Consider the following 24,233-nt stretch of genomic DNA (forward strand, 5'->3'; position numbering starts at 1 on the left):
TCAACAAGCTGAAGAAGCCATGACTTGCTGTTGCTAAGTTACAGCAAATACCCATTGTAATGCATGTGAATGCACATTAATTCCAAGTACTGTCATTATGCACTGTGGTAATACAAAAAAAGAACAAATAGATTTAAAATGATTTCTTAAAACATTCAAAGTAAAGCAGTCAAATCCTTTTGCTCCATTTTTCTCTTTGTCTTGTTTATTTTGCTTTATTTTATTGTTTTCATTAAAACTTAACAGTATGAAGGGAAAGGAAAAGTGGCTTTACAGGTAGAAATACAGCATACATCATATTTCAAGCTATGAGATAATAAAATGAAAAGCAATTCTGAGAAGCAAATGTGAATATACACAATAGAAACATAGAACACACCTTTAATATTGTCTTACTGCTCAGTAACAGCACAGTACTGTTACTGAGCTTGCTCAGAATGAGTTTTATTTTGAGACTGAAATTTACACTTTTTAAAAAAAATGTTTTATTTGAAAGGCAGGGTGGCAAAGAGAAAGGCAGAGACCAAGAGAGAGATCTTCCATCTGCTAGTTAACTCCTCAGATGTCCCAGTCAGGGCTGGGCCAAGCAGAAGCCACCAGCCAGGAGCTCTAATTGTCAGGAAAACTGAATGAGAAGTGAAGTATAGACAACATCCTGTCACTCCAGTTTGGGAGGTGAGCATCCAAGTGGCATCTTAACCAACTGCACCACAAGACTTGCCCCAGAAACTTAACAACTTTTAGCTGAATTAAATGATTACATGAATCCATAAAAACCATGCTCAATAGGCTAATCCTCCACCTAGCGGCGCCAGCACACCGGGTTCTAGTCCCGGTTGCCCCCCTTCCAGGCCAGCTCTCTGCTTTGGCCTGGGAGTGCAGTGGAGGATGGCCCAAGTGCTTGGGCCCTGCACCCCATGGGAGACCAGGAGAAGCACCTGGCTCCTGCGGCGGCCACTGGAAGGTGAACCAATGCCAAAAGGAAGACCTTTCTCTCTGTCTCTCTCTCTCACTGTCCACACTGCCTGTAAAAAAAAAAAAAAATGCCTATAATAACCAATATGAACAAGCAGTGCAGCATGCTATGAAATCACATACCAGAGAGGTTTGAACCAGTCAGGAACATCAAAGGGATGAAAGGAAATTAATCCCTAAAATGAGAGAGCTTTAGGATGAGGTGGCAGTGAGCCAGGCAAAGGAGAACTCAAGAAAGCCGGTCAATGGCATGATTGGAAACAAAATTGAGGCCAATACAGGATGTGAGCTAAACACCTCTGAGAAATGAGATGACTGAGGTAGGGATCCATTCTTATGAGGGCACTTCAAAAAGTGTGTGGAAAATGGAGCTATACATAGGTTTCTTTTGGTGCAATACTTTTTCATGGTGCATACATGTTTCATGGTACACGTTTTCCATGAACTTCTTTGAAGATCTTGCATCTAATGCTTTGAACAACAGGCTAAGGAATTTGTTATTTTCCTAATAAATATGTAAATTTATTAAAATAATAAAAGTTATTGATAAGGAGTAAAGTCTGTTTGTTAACCATTGCTGCCAAAGGTGCTGATCTTTTGAGAAGACAAAGGTTTATTATTGGCTAGTAAGGAAGCAGGAAAAATGGCTCAACTAGGACTTGCTGACCAGGGGGCTGGGGAAAGTTATATGCATTAGGTAGGAGAAAAACTGGTATGCTGAAAGGGGCAGCAAGACAAGTTCTGAATGGAGGGGACTGGAATGAAGCCAGCTTGGTAAGATGGATTTCTAATTCTGGATTTCTGTGTTTAAGGGGCCTCCTGCTTTTGAAAGAGTCCCAGTATATTTAAGTTCTGGTGTTGCCCTGGTTTCTTTGGTTCTGCCACTTAGATTTTCCCTTTTCTGTACATGTCCAGATTGCATGACAGGAAGTTTTCTGTCTGGGTTCTTATGTGTATATATGGCCATGTGCTAGAAAGCAGGGACTTAAAAAAAAATGATCAAACCTGAAGTAGGCAGGCATTCGGGTTAAAATCAATCAGGTTTGTGAGCTGGAAGACCACGCCTTCGCCACATTCTTGTGTGACCTCATGCCCTACCTGATACCTTCACCAAGCCCCTGTGTGACCTCATGCTCCTACCTGGCCACACCTGGGTGCCCACCAGCCAATCAGGTTAATTAACCACTCCTTTTTGGAAGTGGGTTAAAAGCCTGGGACAAGGTGTGTCCCACCTTCTCTTCTTCCCTGGCCTCTTGCCAGGAGGGAGCTTGCTGTAGTCCTGCACCTCCAGGGCGTGTGGACTTCAGGCCACCCACCCTAGGCTTCCAGGCCTAGATGCTCCTCCACAGGGCTGGTTCCTGGTGCTCAGTATGAACCCAGATTTACCTCTCTCTCTTAAATAAAGCTCTCACTCTCTTATGCATCTTTCTCTCTAAATAAAGGCTTAAAATGTACCATGCTTCTTCATTTATCTGTGCTGGTATTTAGAATTCTTCTCTAAATATTAGGCAAGAACCCTCTAGGGCTTATTAATATTGGAGATTTATTAATAAGCATATGGTGATATCGTATGGCACCCCAAATTCTGGTAGCGTATGTGGCACCCCAGATGGCACTTCTGGGGAACTTTAAAGGGCCACATTTTTGTATAAATTTTAGGGGGTCATCTCTGATTTCAAAACCTATTGTGAAAGAATAAGACAGGGAGACTTTGAGGAAAGGAATGTGGAAATACAGTCTTGAATTTGGGAAGTCAGGAGGAAATTAACCAAGAAGCAGCCAGATATCATAGGTAGTATTTTTTGAAAAGTGGAGAAAAAAGTAAACATGGTCAAAGGCCTTTAAAGGACAGTGCTAACATAGTTTGGAGTGGATGACAGTTTATCTTAAAATGATGATAGCAAGATGCCGGTCAATAGATGGGTTTGGAAAAATTTACAAATTAATATTAGGAAATAAAGTGATACACAGAATGCAAGGTGTTAGGTATGGATGTGTAAAGGTTTATTCCTATAGAGATACTTTTCATAGGTTTGGGAGTGAGGGAAGAATTCAGTATTCAGTACTCTAGATTGAAAGTGAAGTTCAACAAGTTGTAGATTGGTGCTTGAAAATGTGTGAGATGATGGGATATGGTATAAATTGAAGCATGGAGATGCAATTCATTAAGGAGAAGTTACAGAATGAAAAAGAAAGGAACCAAAGAATAAACATTGAGTAAATCCAATGTCTAATGAACATGAATGGAGTAACATTTCCAAACGAGAAGCTAAAAAAATAATGATGGATGTCAGGGGAACAGGAAAATGATGTGTGGGGGGAGAATATTTTATGGGTGGATTATTTTAAAATGTGGAGTGTTACTGAAAGGTAAATTGAAAAGAGTACTGGAATATTCCCGGCAAACTTAGAGACAAGGAGGTAAGTCATTGGTGATTCTAATAAAAACTGAGACTAAGGGCAGACTGAAGTGAGTTGATAAATGGATAAGAAGTTGAAAATACTGAAGAAAGAAAACACAGAAAACTTCTGGGTGAGTTTATTAGTTTTTCTCTAATTGCCCAAAATTGGATCTTCAATATGATTAACAGAATATTATTTTATCTTTTATCACATAATGAAAAAAAAAAAAACTGACATGACTCTAACATATAGGTACTGCATTGTATCATCCAAAAAGAAATGAGTGTCACTAAATGGCAGATGCTAGTACGGTTGGGGGTATTTCACAGGTCTTGCTAACAACAACAGAAAACAAATCAAAACAGAATTCAACTAACCATATGGCTCTCCCAATTTTTTTTAGGATTTTTTTTATTTACTGTATGCTTGCTTCTGCCTCTCAGTAAAAACCTGTTTAAACATTGTATATTTTCCACTTGACTTGTGAGTTTGATTATACCCAAATTTCATGTGGTTTATACTTGGCTGCTTTGTAGATACAGAGAGGAAATCAGAGTATTTCTTTCCTATCACTCCTATTTCTCTCATGTTAGAATTTTCAAAATTGCAGTGGAGAGCACTAAATGGAAAATGTGAGATGTTCATGGCATTGGATAATGCATTTTTTTAAAAAAATGTGCAATGGTTTGGTCTTCCCTATCAATACTGAATATTACCCTCAAATTTCTTTCACCTTTCGTTAGAGATTAATGAAGCTCTCATTATTACACTTCTGTTTTCCATTTTCTGCTTCCAGGTGGTATAGTGGCTGTCAACATGTGAAACAGAATATGGATGGATCAAACACATCTGGGGAAGTAAAGAAATCAGGAACGTGTGAGAAGGTCAGGAAGATGGGAGGTGATTTTATGTTGGGTCACTCTGCAATGCTTTCCTATCTAAAAAGAGGCTTATGCATCAGATGTAGAATTGGAGTAAGAAGTAGATACCACCTATTTTTTTTTTTTTTTTTGACAGGCAGAGTGGACAGTGAGAGAGAGAGAGAGAGACAGAGAGAAAGGTCTTCCTTTGCCGTTGGTTCACCCTCCAATGGCCGCCGCGGCCGGCGCGCTGCACCCGGAGCACCGCGCTGATCTGAAGGCAGGAGCCAAGTGCTTCTCCTGGTCTCCCATGGGGTGCAGGGCCCAAGCATTTGGGCCATCCTCCACTGCCTTCCCTGGCCACAGCAGAGAGCTGGAGGGACTAGAACCCAGTGTGCCGGCACCGCAAGTCAGAGGATTAGCCTAGTGAGCCGCAGCGCTGGCTGATACCACCTATTTGCTCTGTGAGTAACAGTGATTTCTTAGGCCAGGGTAAGGAATGGCCTTTAGACAAGTTCAAGCAACTGTAGTGAAGACAGCAGTGCCAAGTGTGGAAGAGCAAAATGTGTTGGTAAAAATGAATTAGGGCCCAATGGTAGAGAATATTGATTCACAAACTGTCACCCAAAGCATGTATGAATATATAAAACTCAGGTTGACTTTGTGCACACCACTGGAAAATCAGTTTCATGAATATTTTATGATGGAGATAGAGAACAAATACTAAAACAATTTATTTAAAATAACATTCAGTGACTACAAGAATACTGATTTTTTTGTTTGTTTGTTTTTTTTGTTTGTTTGTTTTTTTGACAGGCAGAGTGGACAGTGAGAGAGAGAGACAGAGAGAAAGGTCTTCCTTTGCCGTTGGTTCACCCTCCAATGGCTGCCACGGCCAGCACGCTGCAGCCGGCGCACCGCGCTGATCCGATGGCAGGAGCCAGGAGCCAGGTGCTTTTCCTGGTCTCCCATGGGGTGCAGGGCCCAAGCACCTGGGCCATCCTCCACTGCACTCCCTGGCCACAGCAGAGGGCTGGCCTGGAAGAGGGGCAACCGGGACAGAATCCGGCGCCCCGACCGGGACTAGAACCGGGTGTGCCGGCGCCGCTAGGCAGAGGATTAGCCTAGTGAGCCGCGGCGCCGGCCAAGAATACTGATTTTTTAAAAAATTGTTTAATCTCAAGTTCTATGAAAAATGTATAAATTAACAAAACTCCTCTTTGTTCTGGACTTCAAGATGCTTACATCTGTTCCTCAACTAATCAAATTTGTGGTATGTTGAAAGAAAATTGGCCGGCGCCGTGGCTCAATAGGCTAATCCTCCGTCTTGCGGCGCCGGCACACCGGGATCTAGTCCCGGTCAGGGCGCTGGATTCTGTCCAGGTTGCCCCTCTTCCAGGCCAGCTCGCTGCTGTGGCCAGGGAGTACAGTGGAGGATGGCCCGAGTACTTGGGCCCTGCACCCCATAGGAGACCAGGAAAAGCACCTGGCTCCTGCCTTCAGATCAACATGATGCGGCGGCCATTGGTGGGTGAACCAATGGCAAAAGGAAGACCTTTCTCTCTCTCTCTCTCTCTCTCTCTCTCTCTCTCTCTGTCTCTCTCTCTCTCACTGTCCACTCTGCCTGTCAAAAATTTTAAAAAAAAGAAAGAAAATTGCTTGGATGCACATATTTGTGCAATAACAATATTACTTAACCTATTAATCTGTCAATATACTAATTTATTTGAACAAAACTTTAAATTTCAATGTGCTACAACATCTGAACTTAGGATTAACATGAGTTAATGTCCAACAGATTCATGTGACAGTTAACTTCAAGTCTCACAAAATAAGGGTTCTCTCACCTCTAACTAAATGACAGGCATCACCATTTCATGAAGAGACAAGATAAGTTTATGAGGTAAACAACACATTTCCAGGGATCAAGTTTGTTGTAAAATAGCCTTAGGAATTGAAAACTACAAAAGTTAGAGTGGGTGGGTAGCCTAGTCAGTAAACCACCCATGTTTCAAATTGGAGTATCAGGGTTTGATTCCTGGCTAAGGTTCCTGCCTTAAGCTTCCTGTCAATGCAGACAATGGGAGACAGAGGTGGTGACTCAAGTGATTGGGTCCCTTGGGGCCAGCATTGTGGCATACTGGGTTAACAATCTGCCTGCAACTTCAGCATCCCATAAAGACGTTGGTTTGTCTCCTGGCTGCTCCACTTCTTTCCAGCTATATGTTAACAAGCCTGAGAATGCAGTAGAAGATGGTCCAAGGGCTTGATCTGCTGCCACTCACGTGGGAGACCTCTAAAGCTCCAGCCACTTGGCTTCAGCCTGGCCCAGCCCCAGCTATAGCAAACATTTTGAGAGTGAGCCAGAGGATGGAGGATTTCTCTCATTCTCTCTTTCTTTCTTTCTCTCCTGCCCCCTGCCCCATCACTGCACCTTTCAAGAAAATAAACTTTTTTTTAGAAAGCCCATATGAACATTTAAAAATATACAATTGATATATTTTATGCGTAATTTTTCTCTATACATTTTTTGAAGATTTATTTATTTATTTGAAAGGCAGAGTTACAGAGAGGCAGAGAGAGAGACAGGGAGAGAGAGAGAGAGAGAGAGAGAGAGAGAGAGAGAGAGAGAGAGATGTCTTATATCCTCTGGTTCACACCCCAAATGGCCATAAGGGCTGGAGCTGGGCCAATCCAAAGCCTGTAGTCAGGAACTTCTTCTGGGTCTCTGATGCAGCTTCTCTTGGGCCATTTTCCCCTGCCTTCCCAGGCCATAGCAGAGAGCTGGATTGGAAGTGGAGCAGCTGGAACTAAAACCAGTACCAATATGGGATGCCAACACTGCAGACAGCAGCTTTACCCAATAAGCCATAGGCTAGCCCCATATTTTGATATACTTTTATGATAAAAAGTGAATGTTGGAAAAATAGTCTTATTCTATGGAAAATCATTGATGTTTTGTTTGATTATATTCTCTATAATTTAGCAATGATAGAAAATTTTATTGAGATGCTAAATATGATAAATGTTTCCAAGAACGAATGGGGTTTAAGACAGAAGTAACCATCTGTGACAATGCAGCTTCCCATACATTTGTGCCAATAATGTCAGATTAAAATAAATGTTTTGTGTCAGCAAACTTTATCTAAGTGATGATGTTACTTCAGCAGGAGAGTCAAGCACAGATTCCCAAGCAACACAGACACAATAAATGATTGTGCCAACACTAACTACTAACCCTGTCAAAACAGTATTTTCATCAATTATGGTTTTAAGTTTGGTTCTGAGTCTGGGGTTTTAGCATAGTGGGTAAAGCTGTCACCTGCAAAGCTGGCATCCCATATGGGCACCAGTTCAAGTCCCAGTTGCTCCATTTTCATTCCAGCTCAGCTCCCTGTCAATGGTCTGGGGAAAGTAGTAGAAGATGACCCAAGTGCTTCAGCCCCTGTTACCCATGTGGGAGAACCAGAAGAAGCTCCTGGCTTCTGGTTTCAACTTGGTCCAGCCTTGGCTTTTGGGACCATCTGGAGACTAAACACATGGATGGAAGATACCTTTCTCTATATTTCTTTATCCTCCTCACCCCACTTTCTCTGAATTTCAAGCAAATAAATAAATCTTAAAACAGAAACCCCAGATAACTCAATCGTATGATTAATTTAACACTGTCATCTCAGATGTAAGCTCTCAAGTATATTTAATTACCAGCAGTGCCCACTAGATCTGGAAAAAACTAATGAATACTCACTCCTTACTCAAAATATCATTTCTCAGGGGTATAGTTGTGAGGCAGTGAAGCCACTACCATCCCATTTGAGTATGAGTTTCAGTCCCAGATGTGCCATTTCCAATCCAGATCCCTGTTAATGCTCCTGAAAAGCAGCAGACGATGACCCAAGTGCGTAGGCCTCTGTTACCCACACAGGAAAACCTGAGGGAGTTCTTGGTTCTTCCCTTCAGCCTGGCCCAGGCCCAACCATTGAGGTATTGAGGTAATTTGGGGAGTGAAGAGTGAGATAACAGATGGGAGATGTTTCTCTCTCTCTCTTTCTGTGTGTGTGTGTGTGTGTGTGTGTGTAACTCTTTCACATAAATAATCTTTTAAAAAACACCATTTCCACCTTCCTAAACACTCACACACACACACACACACACACACAAACACACACATCACTTTTTTTTTTTTTTTTGACAGGCAGAGTGGACAGTGAGAGAGAGAAAGAGACAGAGAGAAAGGTCTTCCTTTTCTGTTGTTTCACCCCCCCAATGGCCACTGGGGCCAGTGCGCGGTGGCTGGCGCAACACACTGATCCAAAGCCAGGAGTCAGGTGCTTCTCCTGGTCGTCCATGTGGGTGCAGGGGCATCCTCCACTGCACTCCCGGGCCACAGCAGAGAGCTGGACAGGAAGAGGAGCAACTGTGACAGAATCCGGTGCCCTGACAGGGACTAGAACCCAGTGTGCCAGCCCACAGGCAGAGGATTAGCCTAGTGAGCTGCGGCGCCGGCCACATGGCCACACACATCACTTTTATCTCCCTTTAATATTCATCCTTTTGTTTTGCCTGAGAATTACAGGACAAGGAACATAGCCCCAACAGCTTTATGGTGATATGTATTTTTTTCACTAATAATGGAATCTTGAGTACTACCACCAGAAATACTTCTTGCTGCTTAGGGCATTGCCAAGTGTTTGAGTCATGCAAGTGGGAAAATGCCAGTATACAAGCAATAGCTTTGAAACATATCCCTTCTCTTTCTCTTGGATGTACATACTTTAGCTTTGTTTTGCACAATTATACAGTAACATTTCATTGTTTATCTTTCTAACAATGTTTGAAGTTCAATTCTTTTATATAGGAAATCCCAATTACAGATGGAAGAGAACAATGCTAAAGATCAGAATTTTAGTAAATAATATGAAACACCGGGATATTACCTGATAATTTTTTTTAACTTCTTCCCAAATGACAAGCTTGAATTGTCATTTCCACAAAATTTAATGCCATTTTCTATTTTACTTTGCTTTTCAGATATTTTACTATTACTATAATTTATGGTAGTATGTATAAATTTTATATTTACATTGACAGTTCCATAGTACTGTAATTTTTACTGTTATCAATTATTTGAAAATATTGTACAATAATATTCAAAAGCTAGCAGTCTACTAACTTCTTCACATATAAGTAATGACTAAGAGTATTTGATTTTTATTTACTTGAAATTTTCACTTTTTATTTTTTAAAATTTAAACTCTTTTTTCATGTTTACTTCTTATGCAATTAAAGAAAATAAAAGCATATAACATCCAAGAATTTTCAGAGGATTAGGTGATATGATGAATGAGAAATTAAGATGTACATTAAACCCTGTGATATTAATATCACTCTTTTCAAGAAAAAATACATATGTGTACATAATGTCTACAATTGCTATATAAAATCATCCATCAGGCTATATGTTTAATGTATATGTGAAACATAAGTAGATTTATATTTAACTTTGGATCTCATATAGAAAATGTCTCATAATGCTTAAGCAAATATTTTAAAATCTTAAAAAATATGAATTCCATGGCTGGTGCTGCGGCTCACTAGGCTAATCCTCCGCCTAAGGCGCCTGCACTCCAGGTTCTAGTCTCAGTTGGGGCACTGGTTCTGTCCCAGTTGCTCCTCTTTCAGTCCAGCTCTCTGCTGCGGCCCGGGAAGGCAGTGGAGGATGGCCCAAGTACTTGGGCCCTGCACCCACATGGGAGACCAGGAGGAAGTACCTGGCTCCTGGTTTTGGATTGGCACATTGCACCAGCCGTGGCAGCCATTTGGGGGGTGAACCAATGGAAGGAAGAACTTTCTCTCTGTCTCTCGCTCTCACTGTCTAACTGTGCCTGTAAAAAAAAAAAAAAAAATCTGAATGCCAGAACACTTCTGACCTCAAGTTTTTCATCTAAGCAATACTCGACCTGCAAAATACATTCCATGTGTGTCCTTTCAGTGTATGTTTGACCATGTATGTATCTCCATGAACAAATTATTTGGAGAGTGTAGTCTTTATGGTTGTTCATATCATAATGGCATATTACAAATTTTCACTCAATGTTGGTTTTAAAACCTAAGTATCATGGTAAACAGTGACCTAATTCATAGATTTAGGTCATCATTATAATTATATGTTACTCCACCAAACATATACCATAGTTTTTCTAATTATTGGAAGTTAGAATGTTTCTGATTTTTTCAGTATTAATCACTATTGTAATAAATTTTTGTCCTTACATTCAAGTATACAAGTGTTTCTAAAGTAAATAAACAGCAAATGGAATGTTGGTTTTATAGAGTTTATTTATTTTCAAATTTATTAGGTATTACAGAACTACAGTATAGAAAATATAACTTGGCTTAGCTGTGAGAAGATTACTACTTTTTTATATGCGATATCTTGCCAACTCTAACAATCAAAACATCTATGGATCAGGTATTAAAAGACTTTGGTGTCAAGAGCAGTTATTTAGTGGCTACTCTGATCATTTAATAACAATAAATACTATGACATAGTTTCCAGACTCAAATTGTTATAAACACGAAGCAAAAGTGAATAATGCCTTCATAAGTTTTCAACTACCTCAACCATAGTCTTTTCCCAGTAATTTCCTTATTTAACCAAAATCTTATATTCATATGACATTTGTCTCCTGAAATTCTATATGACCTTAATTGATAGAGACCATAAAGACTAACAACTACTTTACGTAATCAAAATGTCATATAAGTTATTAATATTTTGGATACCTCAGTTTTCCATATCTCCCCAGGATGAGTATACATGTATTTGCAGGGCCAAAAGAGCCTCTTGGTACTCCTTAACACATTATCAGTCACCACATTTCATTTATTTTTGCATATCCGCCCTCTGCAGTATTGGAATATTTCCCAAATATACTATTTTTATTTTATTATTTGTAAAATCAGTTAAAATAATTCATATTTGAAGATGTTTAGTTGCAGATGATAAAATCAATTTATATATTTAAATATAATTCTCTTTTTTTGTTAGGAGTTTCAAATTTGCACCTGATTAAGGCGAACCAGGCACATACAATACTTTCTGTTTGAATCCTGATACTAACATTTTTTACTTACTTTAGCGTACACATTATAAACTGTGTGTTTATATTTATATATATATATAAAAGTGATGTGTGTGTGAGTGTTTATATAAAAGTGTTTTCTTCTAACATGTAATTTGTCCCTTTTATTTCCAATAATATCACTCTTATTAATTAAGGGATATAAATGATTCTCACTGTTGTACCAACACATAACACCATTGTAATTATTCTCAACATTATTTGTATAATGTAAGTGATTGACTGTACCTGTGCATTCTTCCTTTCAATTCAGATGGTGCAGATTACATTGTTCACATGTAAATCAACACATATGATAGCTTGGTTTCCAGAAAGATTTCATCTAGTATTCTTTATTGCACTGTTCATTACTTTATTAGTACACAGTGATATTCACTTCAAAATATACTGCCTCTTTTATGGTGGTAGATTCCTAAAAGCACTGAAAGAAATTGTTTATTTCCTCTTTGCAGTGGCTGGCCATGCAGCCCTAGTGAAATCAATATGTGTTCCATAAATAAATTGTGTAAAAACACACTTGCTTATTGGCATCAGCCACAAGAATAGATTAATCCCCAGCCAATTATTTTAGTTCTAGCAGTTGGGTAGTTGATTTGCAATCAGATACACTGTCTTGATAGCCTATAAGGATCTCTGTGGGAATGCTTCCTGAGCTGCATCCATATCACCCCATCACAGAGAATCCCAGAGCAGTCAGAATGTCTCTGGTTTATGCCCTGTCAAAAGGAAAGCTTCAAGGTGCCAACCCTTTCTCCTCCTTCCAAAAAGACATAGAATTCACTGGCAATAAAACAAGTTTTTTTAAGAAGAAGAAAAATGAAAAAGGAAATTCTGTAAGCAGGATAAAAACAATGGAAACCAAACACTCCCCTTCCCATTTTCAATTCCAAACCTAATAATATGGAGAATCACATTCACCATAATACCAAGGCTGGTGGTGCAACCCTGAGAGTAGTGCTGACCAGTAGTCTAAAGCACAGCCTTTGAGAAGGGGCAGGGAATGGCCAGAAGGGACAATTAAGGAACAGTTTGGTAGCAGGTAGAGTGTGGGGGGAGAGAGGGAAAGATGGGATAAATATTTAACAGATGATAAAAAAATTTATTGAAAAGTCATGTGTGATCCCTTATTTGTACTCCCAATATACAGGCCACTCTTTTCTGGTACTCGGACATAGATGTGTTAGTTTTTGCAATTTGACATAAAAGGTATTATCTATATGATAGTGATAGTTTTTGAAGCAAATAGACTTTGTTTGCACAAGGCCTACCCCCAGTCAAGTGTATGTGTGTGTGTGTGTGTGTGTGTGTGGAAGAGAAATTATTCCATATGATTCGCTCAAAGAATAGCTATTTGTTTATCAGCTACTAAGTACATGTTAAGTTATATTAGTCTGAACTTCAGTTCTTTTTTTTAAAGATTTGTTTATTTACCTGAGAGGTTAGAGAGAGAAAGGAGAGAGAGAGAGTGAAAGAGAGAGAGAGAGAAAGAGCGAGTCTTCCATTTGCTGGTACACTCCCCAAATGCCTGCAAGAGCTGAAGCTGGGCCAGGCTGAAACAAAAAGCTGTGAATTCCATTCAGGTTTCCCATGTGGGTGGCAGGAACACGAGTACTTGGATCATCTGCTGCCTCCCAGGTACATTAGCAAAAAGCTGGATAGGAAGCAGAGGCATGACTTGAACCCAGGCACTCTGATATAGAATGTGGGCATCACAAACTATGGTTTAAGCAGCTGCTTGGTAACACCTGGCCCTGAACTGAATTTCATATTCCTACCTGTGATGTTTTTAAATCTCTCAGATTTCGGCAAGTGTTAAAATCCCAAACCATTTACTTTTTTTCTTTTCTTTTTTCTTTTTTTATTTAATAAATGTAAATTTACAAAGTACAACTTTTGCATTGTTGTGGCTTTTTCCCTCATAACCTCACTCCCACCCTCAGCCATCCCATTTACTTTAATATAGTTCTGGCTTCTCTCCTAGGTTCCAGAATTCTTGGTTTTTCAATTATGGTCTATATATATTTAGAGAGACTTAAGTACATGATCTATTTTTCATTTTTAAATTTTCACTGCTCATCTATATTTCTTTTTTTAAAAAAGTAGAGTGTCCAAGAGAGAAGGAAATATACAGATATATTCCAACTGCCTATTACTCCCCAAATGGCCATAACTGCCACACTGGGTCAGGGTTAAGCCAGTGGGCTGGAACTCCATCTAGGTCTCTCATGTGTGTGCAGTTGCCCAGGTTTTTTGATAAGTCAGGAGCCAGGAGCCCATTTTCTTTGGACTGTATTCTGTTGCTTCCCCAGACTTATTAGCAGGTAGCTGGATCAGAAGTGGAAAAGCTAGACTCCAACTGGTGCTCTGATGTTGGATGCCAGCAAAGAAGTTGTAGCTTAACCCTGCTGAAACACAATGCAGGCCCTTTGTCTATAGTGTTTATAAAGCTTGCTTTTGATACAGGTTTTACTGTTTTTTATTTTATTACTTTTATTATAGACTTGTTTAAAGAGGACTTTCTTAGCAAAATATTATTGGTATTTTCCTCTTCCTTGTCCTAGCCATTTCCTCCCTTCTCTTCTCCATCACCATGTCCCTCTCCCTGGATGAGTTTAGCATATGTACATTTCTTCCTCTCAAATATATTAGAAGTTATTCTGCTATTTTATTTTGTGCTTAATAATATATCTTTTTCTACCTTTCACTATTAAATGAAATTTTTATTTCCAGAATTAAAAAAAAAATCTTATTGGGGCCATTGTTGTAGTGTAGAGGGTGAAGCAGCTACCATGATGCTAGTATCTCATATGGGCACTCGTTCCTGTACCAGCTACTCCAGTTCTAGTTCAGCTCCCTGCTAATGGCCTGGAAAAAGCCACAGAGGACGGTCTAAGTGTTTGGGCCCCTGACACCCACATGGAAGAATGGATGAAGCTTCTGGATACTGACTTTGGCCTGGACCAGCCCTGGCCATTGCTGCCATCTGGAGAGTAAGTAGAAAGACAATCTCTCTTTCCCTCCCTCTCTCTCCCCCCACCCCCATCATTCCCTCTCTCTCTGTAACTCTTTCAAATAAATTTAAAGAAAAATATTTAAAAAGTGAATTAGAAACCTTATCAAAATTCACTATTATTCAATTTTTTTACCATTTTACTGTTTTTTAAAATTGAGAGGATGAGAGGGAGACAGACAGAGAAAGAGAGAGAGAGAGAGAGAGAGAGAGAGAGCCCACTCTCCTATCTACTGAACTCCTCAAATACCCACATGGCCAGGAGCTTGGAACATAATCCAGATCTCTCATATGAATGGCAGGAGGCCAACTGTGTGAGCTATCACTCTTGCTTCCCAGGGTCTGCAAAGGCATATGGATCAGGAGTGGCACTGTGGATTGAACTCAGGTATTCCAATACAATTCAAGGATATCTTTTTTTTTTTTTTTTTTTTTTGACAGGCAGAGTTAGACAATGAGAGAGACAGAGAGACAGAGAGAAAGGTCTTCCTTTTTCCGTTGGTTTACACCCTAAGTGACCGCTGCAGCCGGCGCGTTGCAGCCAGCACACTGCGCTGATCTGAAGCCAGGAGCCAGGTCTTCCCATGCTTCCTCCTGGTCTCCCAGGTGGGTGCAGGGACCAAGGACTTGAGCCATCCTCCACTGCCTTCCCGGGCCACAGCAGAGAGCTGGACTCGAAGAGGAGCAACTGGGACAGAATCCGGCGCCCCAACTGGGACTAGAAACCAGGATGCAGGCACCATAGGCGGAGGATTAGCCTGTGAGCCGCGGCGCCGGCTTCTTTTTTTAAAAGATTTATTTATTTATTTGAAAGTCAGAAATACATAGAGAGAGGAGAGGCAGAGACAGAGAAAGAGAGGTCCTCCATCCGATGGTTCACTCCCCAATTGACCACAGCGGCCAGAACTGTGCAGATCCAAAGCCAGAAGCCAGGAGCTTCTTCCCAGTCTCCCATGCAGGTGCAGGGGCCCAAGGACTTGGGCCATTCTCTACTACTTTCCCAGGGCATAACAGAGAGCTGGATAGGAACTGGAGCAGCTGGGTCTCAAACCCGTGCCCATATGGGATGCTGGTACTTCAGGCCAAGGCATTAACCCATTGCACCACAGTGCCGGACCCTCAAGGATATCTGAACCAGTAGGCCAAATGCTCTCTCCCTATGATGTTCTCATGCTCAACAATGTCAATGTGGTCCATTAGATATGCATAGATTTGCCAGAACTTTAGCATGTTCTCCATTATTTGCACTCTCAAATTCATCCTCTGTCCTTACTCTAGGTAGTTAAATCAGGATTGCGAGTACATTTAACAGCATCTCAGGTTTAGATACTAGGTTATCAAGCTATAAAATCCCTCATGTAAAGTTCCTTTTATTACCAATTTTAATATATTATTCCATAAGCATCTTTCATCCAGAACACTATTGAAAAGTCTAAAAGCAACAATAACAGTTTCTTTAAAGGTAATCAGCATTTTCTTTTTGAGACTTTTTCAGAGTGCATCATTGACTTTTTAAATTATAATTGCTTTGATTAACAAGTCTATCAACTTCTTAATCTATTCACATGTTCCTGTTTTTATCATGGAAGGATGTTGCATTTTTTCAAATGCTTCCTCTGAATCTATTGAGATAATCATACAGATTTATTCTTCAATTTCTTAAAGTGATGTGTCACATTTATTTATATATGTTGAACCATCCTTGCATATCAGGGATAAATCCCACTTGGTCCAGGTGAATGATCTTTCTGATATGTTGCTGGATTCAAATGGTTACTATTTTGTTAAGGATTTTTGCATCTGTGCTCATCAAAGATATTGGCCTATAGATCTCCTTTCTGTTGCTTTTTTTTTTTTTTTCTGGTTTAGGAATTAAAGTGCTGGCTCATAGACGGAGTAGGAGTTTAGGATTATTTCCTACCTTTCAATTGTTTTGAATAGCTTGAGATAAATTGGAATTAATTCTTCTTTAAAAGTCTGTTAGAACTCAACAGTGAACCCATCCACCCCTGGGCTTTTCTGTGTTTGGAATGTGTTCATTACTGATTCAATCTCAGTCTTGGTTATTGGTTTGCTTAGATTTTTCTGTGTGTTTATGACTCAATTTTTGTAGATTGCATGTGTCCAGAAATCTATTCATTTCTTCTAGATTTTCCAATTTGTTGGCATACAACTCTTTGTAGTAATTCTTGATAGGTCTTTTTTTTTTCCTGTGGTATATGTTGTTATATCTCCTTTTCCATCTCTGGTTTTGTTAATTTGGGTCTTATCCTCTTTTTTATTTTTTCTTTTTGGTTAGGACAGTGGTGTTTCAAGTTTGTTTATTTTTTCAAAAAATAGTTGTTCATTTCACTGATCTTTTGTATTGTTTTGGTTTCTAGTTTGGTACATTTCTTCTCTAATTTAACTATTTCTTTCTTCATTTCCTCAGATTATTTTTGGGTTTGGTTTGTTTTTTTTTTTTTTTTAAAGATTTATTTATTTATTTGAACATTAGAGTTACACAGTGAGAGGAGAGGCAGAGATAGACAGGGAGAGAGAGAGAGAGAGAGAGAGAGGTCTTCCATCTGCTGATTCACTCCCCAATTGATGGAAACAGCCGGAACTGTACCGATCTGAAGCCAGGAGCCAGGAGATTCTTCCAGGTCTCCCACATGGATGCAGGGGCCCAAGAACTTGGGCCATCTTCTACTGCTTTCCCAGGCCATAGCAGAGAGCTGGATCAGAAGTGGAGCAGCCGGGTCTTCAACCGGTGTCCATAAGGGATGCCAGTGCTTCAGGCCAGGGCATTAACCAGCTGCACCACAGTGCTGGTCCCTTAGGTTTGTTGTTTTCTAGGTCCTTGGAGATGCACTGGTTGCTCATTTATTTGATGTCTTTCCAATTTTTTTATGTAGGCACCAGTTACTGTAAGCTTCCCTCTTTTTAATATTTGTTTATTTATTTGAAAGGCAGAGTTACAGAAAAGGAGAAGTAGAGGCAGAGAGAAGTCTTCCATCCAGTGGTTCACTCCCCAAATATCTGCAATGTCTAGAGCTGGGCCAGACCAAAACCAGGAGCCAGGACCATCATCCAGATCTCCCACATGGGCACAGGGGCCAAAGTACTTAGACCATCTTCTCCTGTTTCCCCAGGCATATTAGCAGGGAACTGGATTAGATATTGAGCAGCCAGGACTTGAACCAGCATGCCTATGGGACTCTGGCTGTGGTGCCTTAACCCACTATGCCATAATCCTGGTCCTAAACTTCCCTCTTAATACTGTTTTTGCTCTCTACCTTAAATATTGATATACTGTACTGAAATCTTAATTTATTTCCAAAGATTTTATTTATTTCCCTTTTTTTTTTTTTTTTAAACTTTTATTTAATGAATATAAATTTCCAAAGTACAGCTTATGGATTACAATGGCTTGCCCCCCATAACGTCCCTCCCACCCGCAACCCTCCCCTTTCCCACTCCCTTTCCCCTTCCATTCACATCAAGATTCATTTTCGATTCTCTTTATATACAGAAGATCAGTTTAGCATACATTAAGTAAAGATTTCAACAGTTTGCTCCCACACAGAAACATAAAGTGAAAAATACTATTTGAGTACTAGTTATAGCATTAAATCTCAATGTACAGCCCACTAAGGACAAAGATCCTACATGAGGAGTAAGTACACAGTGACTCCTGTTGTTGACTTAACAAATTGACACTCTTGTTTATGGCATCAGTAATCACCCTAGGCTCTTGTCATGAGTTTCCAAGGCTATGGAAGCCCCCTGAGTTCACTGACTCTGATAATATTTAGACAAGGCCATGGTCAAAGTGGAAGTTCTCTCCTCCCTTCAGAGAAAGGTACCTCCTTCTTTGATGACCCGTTCTTTCCACTGGGATCTCACTCGTGGAGATCTTTCATTTTTTTTTTCCCCAGAGTGTCTTGGCTTTCCATGCCTGAAATACTCTCATGGGCTTTTCAGCTGGATCCGCATGCCTTAAGGGCTGATTCTGAGGCCAGAGTGCTGTTTAGGACATCTGCCATTCTATGGGTCTGCTGTGTATCTCACTTCCCATGTTGGATCATTCTCTCCCTTTTTGATTCTATCAGCTAGTATTTGCAGACACTATTCTTGTTTATGTGATCCCTTTGGTTCTTAGTCCTATCATTATGATCAATTGTGCACAGAAATTGATCACTGGGACTAGTGAGATGGCATTGGTACATGCCACCTTGATGGGATTGAATTGGAATCCCCTGGTATGTTTCTAACTCTACCGTTTGAGGTAAGTCAGCTTGAGCATGTCCCGAATTGCACATCTCTTCTAATGAAGAACTGGATTAAGGATTCCTCTGGGTTGCCTTTAGAAATCTCTCTTTTTTTTAAATAATAGGTAAAATCCAACAATTTTATGTAGTACAAGCAAGTGGTATTTATCCCACGTAAGCAAGGCTGTCAGCATTTTAAAAAATCAATAAATTGGACATACTACACAAACTGCAAAAATGTTAAATGGTTACATCAACTTTTGTAAAAGATATTTGGCATAAAAAAACTGAGCAAACAAGAAACAGAAGAGAAATTCCTCATCTAGATAAAGAATATCTACCAAAACCAACTTTAATAGTGAAATTGGACAGTTTTCCCTTAAGTTGGGGAAAGGCGGAAGTGTCTTTTTCTCACCACTACTTTTGAATATTATGGTGGAATTACTAGACAGTGCAGTAACACAAAGAAAGGATACAAAATGCATACATATTGGGAAGGAAGACATAAAACTGCTAGCAAATGTCATTATTGCATGTACAGAAAATTCAAAAGTACATCATAAGTACCCCTGGAACAATGTTAGTGTAGCAAAGTGGCGAATTACATGTACAATTTAATTGTTGTTCCATGTATGGGTAAGAGCTAGGATTTGAAATTTAAAAACAAAATTAAGCATCATTTAAAATTGCATCAGGTTAAAAAGCAAATCCCAATCGGTGTCTTTTAACTGGACAGTTCAGGCCATTAACGTTCAATGTGACTAATGAAAAGTGGTAACTTTGCCCTGCCATTTGCCAAAGATAAGTTCTAATATATGCTTTGAATTCCCTGTGATCTTTTGCTGTGAGGTTTCCTTCCTTTATCTTCTTTCATACTGATGACCGTGTTTCTTTGTTTCTGTGTGTAACACATCTTTAAGCATCTGTTGCAGGGCTGGACGAGTGGCGACAAATTCTTTCAATTTCTGTTTGTTATGAAACGTCTTTATTTCACCTTCATTCACAAATGATAGCTTTGCAGGATATAATATTCTGGGCTGGCAGTTTTTCTCTCTTAGTACCTGGGCTATATCTCGCCATTCCCTTCTAGCTTGTAGAGTTTCTGATGAGAAGTCAGCAGTGAGTCTGATTGGCGATCCTCTGAAAGTAATCTGACATTTGTCTCTTGCACATTTTAGGATCTTTTCTTTATGTTTCACTGTGGAGAGTTTAATTACAACGTGTCGTGGTGAGGATCTCTTTTGGTCGTGTTTATTAGGGGTTCTGTGAGCTTCCTGTACTAGGATTTCTCTGTCCTTCTCCAAACCTGGGAAATTTTCTGCTAATATCTCACTAAAAAGGCCTTCTAATCCTTTCTCCCTCTCCATGCCTTCAGGAACTCCTAGAACCCGAATGTTGGTTTTTTTAATAGTATCCTGAAGATTCCTGACAATATGTTTTAGATTTCTAATTTCCTCTTCTTTTCTTTGATCTGACTGTATCCTTTCCTGTTCTCTCTCTTCTAAGTCCGATATTCTCTCTTCTGCTTCACCCATTCTGTTTGTAAGGCTCTCTATTGTGTTTTTCATTTGATCTATTGAATTCTTCACTTCAGTCACTATCACAGTTTCCTGTTGTACTAATTGTTTCGTTTCATTTTGATTCCTCCTTAATATTTCATTTTCACGAGAGAGATTTTCTATCTTGTCCATTAAGGCTTTATGTAGTTCAAGAATTTGTTTTTGAGAACTTCTTAATGTTCTTATCAATTTTTTGAGATCTGCTTCTTGCATTTCTTCTATGTCATCATCTTCATAATCTTGAATTGGGGTGTCTTTTTCATTTGAGGGCGTCATGGTGACTTCCTTGTTTTTATTACCTCGGTTTTTGCATTTGTTATTTGGCATATTGGAGATATTTGGTTTCTTCACTGTGGTGCTTTTTCTTGTTATACTATGACTCTAGATTAAGTGGACTATCTGTTTTTGATGGAGCCTTAGGGCTTGAGATGGGTGTGGCCTGAGAGCTCTGTTTGGTGTCCCAAAGGTGACACTCCCAGGTTAGGAGTGGTAAATCTCTCTTTCTCTCTCTTTCTTTTTTTGATTCAAAAGGGAAGTAATTCCGCACAGCTGAACGAAGTTGGAGGTAGTTAGCAGGCAAATGATATACCCACAGGAGCCAGAGATCGGAAGCTCTTTCCCAAGGACCACACAGGGAATCTGTTTGGCCCTCAGAGTGGGTTCAAATTCTCCTTCAGTCTCCCACTGGGTTGCCAAAGTTACGGAATTGTAGTGTCTCTGGAGAGTACTCAGGTGAATTCCGTGAGTTCTCTCCCCCACCGTCTCTTTTTTTCACAGTCTCAGTTCAGTAGCACCACAAATTTACTAGGTCCTAATCTCCTGTTAATTCGCCCCGCCCAGAGTCAGGGTTTTCTGCTAGGCTCAGGGCCGGTGCAGACCTGAGGTCGCTCTGCTTATGACGTATGTCCAAGATGGCGCCTGCTCTTTGTCTTGCTCGCCCTTGAGAGGTGAGCAGAGAGAGAGAAACCCGTGTCCGTACCAGTCACCTTTTTTTTTTTTTCTCTCTCTCTCTCTCTTCCAGTTAGCCTGGTGAACTTTCCCCCCCCGGGGGTCGTTCCCTCTAGTCTCCTCTCTCTGCTTGCCTGCCGGTGTCTCGGGCTATTGAGGTTCGGCTCACCTTGCGTTCCAGCGCTGGTGTGTTGAGTCTGCCGCTGGTGTCCCGAACTGTGGGCTCCCACGCTCTCCACACAGGTCCGCTGTGAATCACGCGTTCTGGAAGAGTTTCTTCTGCTGTTTCCTCCCCTACTCTTCCTTGAACCTGCAGTATCTCCACTTTTATTAAACTATCTCTCCCTGGACTATCAGTGTGCTCCCTTCCTATTCCGCCATCTTGCCTCTCCCCCACTTATTTCCCTTTTGATTTCCTCTATGACCCACTGTTCATTTAGGAGCATGTTGTTCAATCTCCATGTGTTTGCATATGTTCTCAAGATTCTTGAGCTGCTAATTTCCAGCTCATTCCACTGTGGTCAGGAAAAATGCATGGTTTGTATGCACTCTTTTTGAATTTTCTGAGGGAAGCTTTAGGGCCAAGCATGTGGTCTATTGTAGAGAAAATTCCATGCATTGATTAAAAGAATGTATATTCTACAACCATGTAATGAGAGGTTCTGTAGATATCAGGTACATTTGGTGTATAGTTTAGATTACTTCTGTTGTTTTTTGTTGATTTTCTGTCTAGTTAATTTGTTCATTGAAGGAATTGGTGTGTTGAAGTCCCCTATTACTATTGTGTTGGAGTTTATGTCTCCATTTAGATACATTAATATGTCTTTTTAATAGCAAGGCCTTCTGTAATTGGGTACATATACATTTACTATAGTATTTAATTGATTCCTTAAGCTTTACATAATGCCTTTCTTTGTCTCTTTTTAACAGTTTTTAAGTTAAAAGTCTATTTTGTCTGATATAAGGATGGCTGTACCTGCTCATTTTTGCTTTCCATTAGCATGGAACATCTTTTCCATCCTTTCACTTTCAGTCTGCCTTTATATTTGTTAGTAAGGTGTGTTTCTTCTAGGCAGCAAATAGATGGGTCTTATTTTTTAATCCATTCAGTCAGTCTGTATTTTTTAATTGGAAAGTTTAAGCCATTTACATTCAAGGTTCCTATTTATAAGTAACGGCTTGACCCTGCCATTTTTCCATAAGTATTCATTGTTTGCTTTGGATTTCTTTTTTTTGACAGGTAGAGTTGCAGACAGTGAGAGGAAGAGACAGAGAGAAAGGTCTTCCTTGTTGTTTCACTCCCCAAATGGCCACCACAGCCAGCCCTGTGCTGACCCAAAGCCAAGAGCCAGGTGCTTCCTCTTGGTCTCCCATGCAGGCACAGGGGTCCAAGCACTTGGACCATCCCCCATTGCCCTCCCAGACCACAGTAGAGAGCTGGACTGGGTGAGGAGCAACCAGGACTAGAACCCAGCACTCATATCGGATGCTGGCGCCAGAGGTGGAGGATTAACCAAGTGAACCATGGTGCGGGCCCCTCCTTTTTGTTTTTCTTGAGAGATTTTCTACCTTCATGTTCTTTCATATTGATGACTATTTTTATGTGTTTCTGTGTGTAGCATATCCTTTAGCTTCACTTAAATGGCTGGACAAGTGATGAAAAATTCTTTCAATTTCTGTTATGGAGAGTCTTTATTTCACCTTCATTCATAAATGAGATATTTGTAAGGTACAATATTCTTGGTTGAAAGTTTTTTTTTTTCTCTCTCTTAAGACTTGGACTATGTCTCTTCATGCTTTCTTAGCCTGTAAGGTTTCTGATGAGAAATCAATTGTGAGTCTAATTGGATATCCTCTGAAAGTATTCTGTCATTGCTCTCATGCACAATTTGGAATCTTTTCTCTATGTTTTACTGTTGATAGTTTGACTATAATGTGTTGTGGTGAAAATCTTTTCTGGCCATGTCCATTAGGAGTTCTATGTGATTTCTGCACTTGGATGTCCCTTTCCTTCTCCAAATTGTGGAGGTTTTCTGTAATTATTTCACTGAAGAGGCCTTTTAATCCATTCTCTCTTTACACATTGTCAGGAACTCCTGAGATCCATATGTTGTATCTGTGTATAGCATTCCATGAATCTCCAACATTATTTTTAATTTTTCTAATTTCTTTTTTTTTATCTGACTGAGACATTTCCAAAATTTTGTCTTCTAGCCCAGATATTCTTTCTTCTCCCTCACCAAATCTGTTGTTAAGAATTTCCACAGTATTTTTATTTGACATATTTAATTCTGCATTTCAAATATTTTAGTTTGATTTATCTTCAAAATGTCAATTTACCTGGAAAATTTTTCTTCCACATCACATATGGATTTTATTAACTCGTGAATTTGATTCTCATTGTTTCTGAATACTCCTATGATCAATCTTTTAAGTTCTTTTTCAGGCATACCATCAATGTCTTTGTCTTCACAGTCTAATATTGAAATGTTGTATCTCTTTGGGGGAATCATGTTGTCTTTCTTATTCTTGGTTCTTGAATTTGTGCATTTATTTTCAGACATTTGTAGAAATACCTGCTAGTTTTTCCCTCTGATGGTTTTTATATTTGAACTATGCCTCTGTGGTTTAGTGGATTGTCTAATTTTTCAATGAATACTCAGGCATGTGTGCTGGGTGAGACCAAGAACCTGTGGTCAGTACTACACATTGGAATGAGTATCCAGTGTGACAACCGAGTTGGGCATGGTAGGTCTTCTCTATTGTCAGCAGGGAGGAGGAGGTTATGATCACATCTATTGGTGCAATCATACTTTCACTTCCTGTATTCCAACTAATCAATGCCCAGTGTTAGCCCACAGTGTGTGCAACACTCACCAGCACTGCCACATGAACTGCACAAAGGATCTGTGCATTCTTCAGTTTGAGCATTGATCCCATTGCAATGACCTACCCCAGGCAATCAGGGATCTCTGAGACTCTGAGGACATACACAATGATTGCCCAGAGACCCAGCTACACACTACCAATCTGGCAGTCACAGAGTTCCCATAGTCTCAGCACTCAAGACTCCCAGAATC

The 24,233-nt window shown here is 39.9% G+C and overlaps 1 pseudogene; it reads right to left on the reverse strand.

Moving 5' to 3' along the window:
* The window catches only part of LOC100346110 (cytochrome b-c1 complex subunit 2, mitochondrial pseudogene), a 180,873-nt pseudogene extending 157,207 nt beyond the window's left edge, over positions 1-23,666 (reverse strand).
* Between the last annotated feature and the right edge of the window lie 567 nt (positions 23,667-24,233).

This window comes from Oryctolagus cuniculus, chromosome 10 (genome assembly GCF_964237555.1).
Source record: "Oryctolagus cuniculus chromosome 10, mOryCun1.1, whole genome shotgun sequence".
Lineage (NCBI taxonomy): Eukaryota > Metazoa > Chordata > Mammalia > Lagomorpha > Leporidae > Oryctolagus > Oryctolagus cuniculus.